Source organism: Tamandua tetradactyla, chromosome 5 (genome assembly GCF_023851605.1).
Source record: "Tamandua tetradactyla isolate mTamTet1 chromosome 5, mTamTet1.pri, whole genome shotgun sequence".
Classification (NCBI taxonomy): Eukaryota; Metazoa; Chordata; class Mammalia; order Pilosa; family Myrmecophagidae; genus Tamandua; species Tamandua tetradactyla.
Window position 1 is genome coordinate 107,243,234 of NC_135331.1, and position 8,411 is coordinate 107,251,644.

At 36.6% G+C, this 8,411-nt stretch overlaps 1 non-coding gene across 1 annotated transcript; it reads right to left on the minus strand.

Annotated features, from left to right (window-relative positions):
• Positions 1 to 1,340: 1,340 nt before the first annotated feature.
• On the minus strand, positions 1,341 to 1,444 carry LOC143685296 (U6 spliceosomal RNA). Its single transcript, XR_013176543.1, has one exon. It is a non-coding gene; the product is annotated as a U6 spliceosomal RNA (small nuclear RNA).
• Between the last annotated feature and the right edge of the window lie 6,967 nt (positions 1,445 to 8,411).

Consider the following 8,411-nt stretch of genomic DNA (forward strand, 5'->3'; position numbering starts at 1 on the left):
ATTATAAATTTCCAATCAACTCAGGGGAAATACTTCCTAGAATCTGATTGTTACAATGAATCTTAAAAGGAATCTAATTTAACTCCCCATACATGAAGGGATCTTTTAAAACCCCCTCTGTGAGATGTTCAACCAACTTCTGCTCAAATTTTTCCAGTGAAAAGAATTTAAAATGCCTCAGAAGTACCTTTCATTATTTATTTCATCTGAAGTCTATTTAACTGTATTGTTCATTCACTGGGTTTACTTCCTCCCTCCAGAGTAAGAAAAAAGATAAGTCCATTCCTTTTTACCTACAGAATCTTTCAAAATATTTTAAGACATCTCTCAGGTCTTTTCTGTGTATTTTCCCTTGCCTTACAATTTCCACAGCAGTCATCATTTCATCAGGGCTTCAGAGTTCTCTCATTCCATCCAGAATGTCCTTTCTCAGATTTCTAAAAGCCTAGATTCTCATTTGAACTCACTAATCCTCTCTCACTGGCCCACATTTTAAAGCAAACCGTCTTTAGACATCACTTCAGTACATATATGATGTAGTTTAGTTAAATTTGTTGTCAAATAAACCTCTAGGACAATTTATTTTCACATGCATTTTGACAATCCAGATATCATCCGTTCTGTGTAAAGAAACTGAATTTTGGGAGGCAGGCATGTGAAAACGTATTTAATTATATGCAATTGAGCTTATTATGCCATTACACTGAGGTTGCTTTGAAGCTTTATTTTGTCCTTCAATGGGTTAAATATTTCATTTTAGTTTTTCCTATGCTTGATCTTATGTCCTTATTTCTACCATTTTCCCTTGAACAAACTAATGCGTGTTATATATTTTCACTACAACGATAGATAAATTATGGCTGCTGCTCTCAAGAAGAACATTGTACACTTTTCCTCCTTTTGTGACTATGTGAGGAAGACGTTCAGAAAGATCTAGGATGGTAAGAGGCACGCCGATGGACAGCAAGGTGCATGCTGGCCTGTTTGTACAGAAATTAATGAATAGTCCCTGGCCTGCCCTATAAAATTACATTTCTTTCTAGGAGGTTCAGCATTGTGCATTTCTTCAGAGAAATAAGTTCCATGTAGAAAATACAAAATGACATATTCAGTGCTTGTTTTAATTAATCATTTTAGGATATTACAGATATCATAACTTGCTGCCTGCCTTGTTCTTAACTTTTAGAAGAGTAGTCCGTGATCTCTTTAAGATGATGTGTTTTCATTAAAATCACTAAGCAAGGAAACTGAACTATTTCTACCCTGCACTAAGGAAATAATTAAGTTGCTGGATGTAGCCTTGAGCAAAAGGACAAATTTTCTTCTTTCTTTTTGTGTTTAAAAATACGGAACATTTCACATATTTGCATGTCATCCTCGCACAGGGGCCATGCTAATCTTCTCTGTATTCTTCCAATTTTAGTTTATGTCTGCCGAAGCGAGCACAAAATGTAGAAGTTTTAAACTTCCCTGGCTCTCTGCTATTTTTAGCACCACAGAGGATGTGAAGGGTAAATGAAAAGCCAGTAGGTGGTTAAAACTCATCAAGGAAAAACTTCTTTCCATAACATTAGTATTTATCATTTTTCTAGTGATGAAGTTTCAGACACCTTGTTGGCCTCTCGTATTCAATACTCAGTAAATTATGATCCATCTTCTGTTCCATTTTTCACTTCCAATTTCAGTTGGAAAAATATTCATCTCTTCTCCTACATTCTTTCAAATGTATAATTAAAAAAACATTAGGCTAGAAGAAGCAAGGGCTTTTTGACATAAGATCCTCCTTTGAGACAAGCAAGAAATGCCCTCACCTCTCACTGTGCCAACAGTTCCTCTGACCCCTGTGGGTTTTTTCTCCATGGGATAGTTCCTCTTTGTTGCTGTCACTACTGGCTACACTCAATAGGCACTATAAAAGTGTAGTATTTATCCTGCTTTTGGTGGTAGAGGATGTCAATGACAAGCTGTCACGTAACAGGCTGTGCTTCAGATAAGCTTGTTTGATGCCAGTGTCTGCTTCCCTGTGAGATGCACATGGAACAGAAGCAGCAGGTAAGTAGTGGTAAGGGAAGAAGCAACCATTGCTGGAAGCCTGTGAAGAAGACTTTTTAGATCCAGGATAAATTTGCTGAAAGCCTGTTAGGTTTAAAAAAAGAGGAAGCTTTAATTTTGCCTCAACATTTACCCTGACTGCTTTCTAAGTATGCCACGGTATCTACCACAAACAAAATGATGTGGGTTTTTTTTTTTCGCGTCAAGGGAAAATCACAGGAGAAAGAAAGCAGGGAAATAATAGAAGTAGGCTCGGCACTTCAAAAAGTATATAGGACTAGCATCAACACTTTTACATTTTAACAAAAGTTTCTTTGAATCACTTCTATTTTATGATTCAAGGAAAAGAATAAAATACAGTAAGATAACTACCACTTAGGGAGTACATTCTCTTTATTGGGGATTATATTAAGACTTCCCTAAAATATATGATCTCATTTAATCCTCACAACTACTCTTCAAGAGAAATACTATAGTTTCCAATTTGATGAGCAAATTCAACTTGAAGAACTTGAGAGACTTGTTCAAGTACAGACAGTAATTGTAGAGGTAGAGGTTGAACTCAGAGGCTCTGTATATATTAGCTACTATGCTAATTACCACCAGGAAATCTTTTCTTAGATGAAAGCTAACCCACAGAATGTAAAATGGTTCATTCACTGTGGAAAAACATTACAACAGTTTCTCAAAAATTAGATATAGAATTATCTAATTCAACTCTAAGATATATATATACAAAAAAAATTGAAAATAGGGACTCCAACAATACTTGTACACCATTGTTCATAGAAGCATTATTCACAAGAGCCAAAGGTGGGAAAAACACAAATGTGCATCAACAGATGAATACATAAACAAAAGGTGGTACATACACACACTGGAATTTTATCCTGCTGTAAGAAGGAATGATTTTCTGGGGCATTCTGCAACTTGGATGAACCCTGAAAACATTAGGCTGAGTGAAATGAGCAAGGCACATAGGGATAAATACTGCACAAATTAACTTATATGTACTGTACAGAAATAGCAGATTCCTAGAGAAGAAAGTAGATTAGCAGGGAATATGCGGAGTGAGTAAGGGGGATTTGTTGCTTTGTGTTTGCAAATTGTGTAAAGAGGAAAAGGAAGGGGAGTTTCTGTGAACAACAACAACAAAAACTAACTCACAATGGAATTAATGAAAGGTGTAAATCATTCAGATGCTCAAGAGGAATGCCATGTTGTCTCTACTAAATAAAAGCTGTAATCAAATTTACAGTAGTCTATGTTTTATCTCTGTAACCCAATTATTCTTTTAACTTTTTTTATTGTATAGTATAACATACAGACAAAGCAAAGAAATTAAAAAGCAATAGTTTTCAAAGTACTCTTCAACAAGTGGTTACAGGATAGATCCCACAGTTTGTCATGGGCTGCCATAAGATGTTCCCATATTTTTCCTCCTAGCTGCTCCAGAATATAGGAGGCTAGAGGGCTGAAATACTTTTTTATCATCACAATTGACTTTTTTTCCTTCTTTTTTTTGTGAAAAATAATATATATACAAAAAACTATAAATTTCAAAGCATAGCACCACAGTAAGTTGTAGAACATATTTCAGACTTTGACATGGGTTACAATTTCACAATTTTAGGTTTTTATTCTAGCTGTTCTAAAATACTGGAGACTAAAAGAGATATCAATTTAATGATTCAGCATTCATATTCATTTGTTAAGTCCTATCTTCTATGTACAATTCCACCATCACCTTTGATCTTTCCATACCTCTGTTTGGGGTGGTTTGGGCTATGGAAATTCTAATTTTTTTTATTTTGGAAGGGTCTGCCACTAATATGGGGTAGGGAGAGGCTGGGTTAGGTTTCAGGACTTATCTGGACCAGGGACCCATCTGGAGGATGTAGGTTTCTGGAAAGTTACTCTAGTGCATGGAACCCTTGTGGAATCTTATATGTTACTCTAGGTGTTCTTTAGGATTGGCTGGAATGGCCCTGTTTGGGGGTTGGCAGGTTATGATAGGTAGCAAGGTCTACCTCAAGCTTGCATAAGAGCAACATCCAGAGTAGCCTCTCGACTCTATTTGAACTCTCTCTGCCACTGATACTTTATTAATTACACTTCTTTTCTCCCTTTTGGTCAGGATGTAATTGTTGAACCCAAAGTGCCAGGTCTGGATTTATCCCTGGGAATCCTCTTCCACATTGCCAGGGAGACTTTCACCCATGGATGTCATGTCCCATGTAGGGGGAGGACAATGATTTCAGTTGCAGAGTTGGGCTTAGAGAGACTATTGCTGTAGCTCAATTATTTTTAAGGGTAAAATCTATTCCTCTAGAAATAATTTACTATAATGGAAATAATCCTCTCCTTTAATCAGGAAATAAGGTTCCAATGATGCTCTGACATGAAGATGATGAGTGACCCTTGGCAGATTGCCTCTCTGTTAGTGGTTTCTTTTGCAATGATGGAAATGGATTAGATCTATTTTTGTTTGGGGTGTTTTGTTTTGTTTTCTTTCACCCTAGATGAATCACCTGAGAAGCTTTTACAAAGTATTATCCTGTACCTAACACCAAATCAATAAAATCAGAACCTCTGCGGTTATGCCCTAGGTATTAGAATGTTTTAAAGCTCCCCAGCTTTTGCTATTGTGCAGCCAAGGTTGGGAATTATTTGATGACATAAATAAATAGATGCATGATGGATGAAGCCCTTTCCAGTGATAGCAATTTATAATTTTATGAACAGCCAAACTATACCTTGTACTATCTCATTTGTCAAGATAAATTTAAGTGCTTAGCATTGTTTAGGCAATGTTTCATCCAGGGGAGAGATAAAAATGAATTTTCCCTACTCCCCATAGTATTTTCAGTACTGGAAAAACTTATAAATTAAGTTTCCACTAGAATCCTAGGTGAATCTTATAAATGTACATTTTTTACTGTACTGGATCAGGACACGTTCTGAAGGTTCTTACATCTAGATTTCTACTTCTATAATTGCTTTACTGCCCAGACAGAGCAGATTCTTCAGTCATATATTCTCATGTCAATTTTTTTACTAACTTGATTTAATCATTGACTTCTCTGTAGTATTTTGTTCATTGATAAATTTACACCCTTTATCCACCATAAAGTGAAAAGTTTAACCAAAAACTCTGTTTTGACTTGGACAGTATTTAGAGGTCCTTTGACTTAGTACTCCCATGTTATATAAGAGACCACCAATGAGCAGAGTGGCTAAGTGATTTTTCCAAGGCCATTTCCCATGGCTCATGTGCCCATTTGAAGCTATTATGTACCCCAGAAAAGCCATGCACTTTAATCCTCATTCATTATTGCTGGGTGGGACTTTTCTGATTGTTTCCATGGAGATGTTTCCACCCAGTTGTGGGTGGTAACTCTTGATTACTTGGTTTCCGCAGAGATGTGTCTCCACCCATTCAAGACATGGTTGCTTACTGGAGTTCTTTAAGAGGGAACTGTTTTGGAAAAAAACTTTAGAGCCACCAAAACTGACAGAGCCAAACAGAATGGACAGAGCCCCAGGGAAGCTGTTGAAGAAGACTGTACAGAAATCTAGTAGACATTGCCATGTGCCTTTCCAGCTGAGAGAGAAACCCCAAACATCCTCGGTCTTCTTGAACCAAAGTATCTTTTCCTGGATGCCTTAATTTGGACATTCTTATAGACTTGCCTTAATTTGGACATTTTCATGGCCTTAGAACTGTAAACTTGCAACTTAATAAATTCCTTTTTTAAAGACCATTCCAGTTCTAGTATATCACATTCTGGCAGCTTGCAAACTAAAATGGCTGATTATTGACCAAGTTCAAGTATGCTGATTCTGAGTTCAGTGGTCATGCCACTCAGCAGGGCTCTGAGACAGGTAATATATCTTTAGCTAAACTATCAGAAGATGCAGACTAGTAAGTTTTGTTAGCTTGATAACAAATTCGATATTCTTTTTTGTAATCATAATAAGTAAAATTTGAAACCCTGTGAAAAGCCACTTCTTTTCAGATATTCATTTCTCACTTTAATTATTTGCTCCCCAGAATTTCAAATAGAGGAACATGTTAAATTAGGGATGAAATATTAGATAACTTTGTTTCTCCAAGGGCTTTCTTTTTTTATGTATTTTGTTTCATCTCAGTAAATTAGGTATATAAATTATACCTTTTAAATTTATCTTTTCAAGATTATCTATTGAAAAGTTACTAATTCTTAATCACAATCACCTAAATAAAGTTGCAAATTTATACTGCCTCTTAAGTTTTCTAGGCATTCTCTTATTGTAAGAGGTTAGGACAAGGGAAAAAAAACAAGGATGTTTACTTCTTTTCATTTTTCATTTACCTTTTCCTCCAAATCTCAGAGGAAGATGATTTCATAGCTGAGGACTCTATATCCATGCTTTTTTCTGTTAAAGTAAAAATTCATAACACCAATATTCATTAATCTGAGAGATGAGGAAAAATGAACAAAAGAAAATACAAAGGAGAGACTAAAAATGTATGAGGAAAGTAATTCAGTAAGTTGAAGACTTAGAATGGACCATTAGACTTAACAGTGCAAAATTATTGATGTCAGCATATTCAGTTGAGTGCTGGAGTCAAAGCCCAATCAGAGTGAGTACAAAAAGAGGAATCAGAGACAATCAATATAATTATTTTGCTATTATGGGAAACATAATTAGGGCAGTAACTGGAGAAAGAAATGGTGCCTATGAAGGTTTTTGTTTGTTTTTGAAATAAACGTAGACAGGGAAAAATGATAATGTAGAAGATAGAAGGGAGATTTGCTGAAATGATGACCTCAAATGCATATGGAAACAATGGAATTTAGACAGCATCAAGATTTTTCATCTCTGTAACATGAAAGAATTCAGAGTATTGAAGTGCAGATTATGGTGGGGGGTGAATACAGAGGTAAGAATCCATGGAAATTTCCTTCTCACAAAGTAGGAAGGAAGGTCACCTCTTGAGAGAAAGGATGTAGGAGGAAGTACTGAAAGTGCTAGGAAGGAGAAGGTATACGGAAAAAAAAAATACAACGTGATTGTTTTGTCCTTTAAGAGCACACTTGAAATGTCATGGTCATGAATTTAAAATGAGATCAGTAGGCATGGTTGTATGTTCTCCAGCAAACTTCAGCCATACAAGCACAGGTAGAAAATTGAAATAAATCATTTATTTTAGTTTTCCCAATATCAAAGGGCAGGAGATGAGAGATGAGAAAGGGAGTTGAGATTGTAAGCAAAGGAGTAACTGTAATAATTTAACACAAACTTCACATGGGGCAATTTTGAAAAGAGAGCACATCGAGGTGACAATCATAAAGATGTGGCCAGATTAAGGTTTGGCATCAGTCCCATGGAACTGAAGTACTGATAGGGATATTAGAAAGACTGAACTGGAAGGATAAGAGAGAGAACTAAGAGAACAGAATGCACAAAATTGAAAATGGAGACTTCAGAGTTAATGACCTTGACAATTTCTAAAATCATGGGACTGAGAGGCTGAGGTAGAATGGAGAAAAAAATGTTTGGGGGACAGGGCCTCAAAGTCTAATGAGGCTGAGTAAGGAAGGCTCATATATGTTATTCAATGAAATCAAGGTCAACATGGGAGAAGTGTAAAAGAAAATAACAGTGAGTCATGAGCTAAAACCTTGGAGAAATACAGGAAATGACTTAGCTCTGTAGATGATGATAAAAATGAGTGATGTGATTGCCACTAGAAAGAGGAAGAAGGAATATATGAAAACAACAAAGGGGAGCAAGAAGACCATCTACTCTACTTCCATGACTAGTGATATATAAAGTAAGGAAGGAAAAATAGAGCTATGCCTGGGAGGAATTCAGGGGAAATACAGTTTTCCGTGAGAGCAAGGTTTCATTTATAGCTCAAGAATATTGGAAGTATTGCTGGTGATAGACAATGAATTTCAGAAGGTTTTGAGACTATGTTTTAGGAATTGGGTGGAGGCAAGAGATGTGAACAGAACAGAGCCTGTGCAGCCTCTTCTAGGAAATGGAGTATAAGAGATGAAAGGTGACCCCAGTGTCCAGGGCTCCCTGTGATGACTGCCCTGAATATTAATATGAGAATGTTCCTGGTGGAATGGAGGCTGATAGAGAACAACGCTATGAACAATGGTGGAGGACAGGAAGAATGGGTGGGTTTGTAAGAATCCCTCATGACACCTACTGAAAATAAATAGGAGCTCTGGGAGGTAGGACCTTTTGCCAAGACAGGGCCCTCAGGGTTGACCCATGCAGGAGAGTCCTCATGGGCTTCACAATTAGCTTGGTGCAGCTTAGTCTGCAACCCCTTTTAGCCCTTGTTAATTTATTAATTA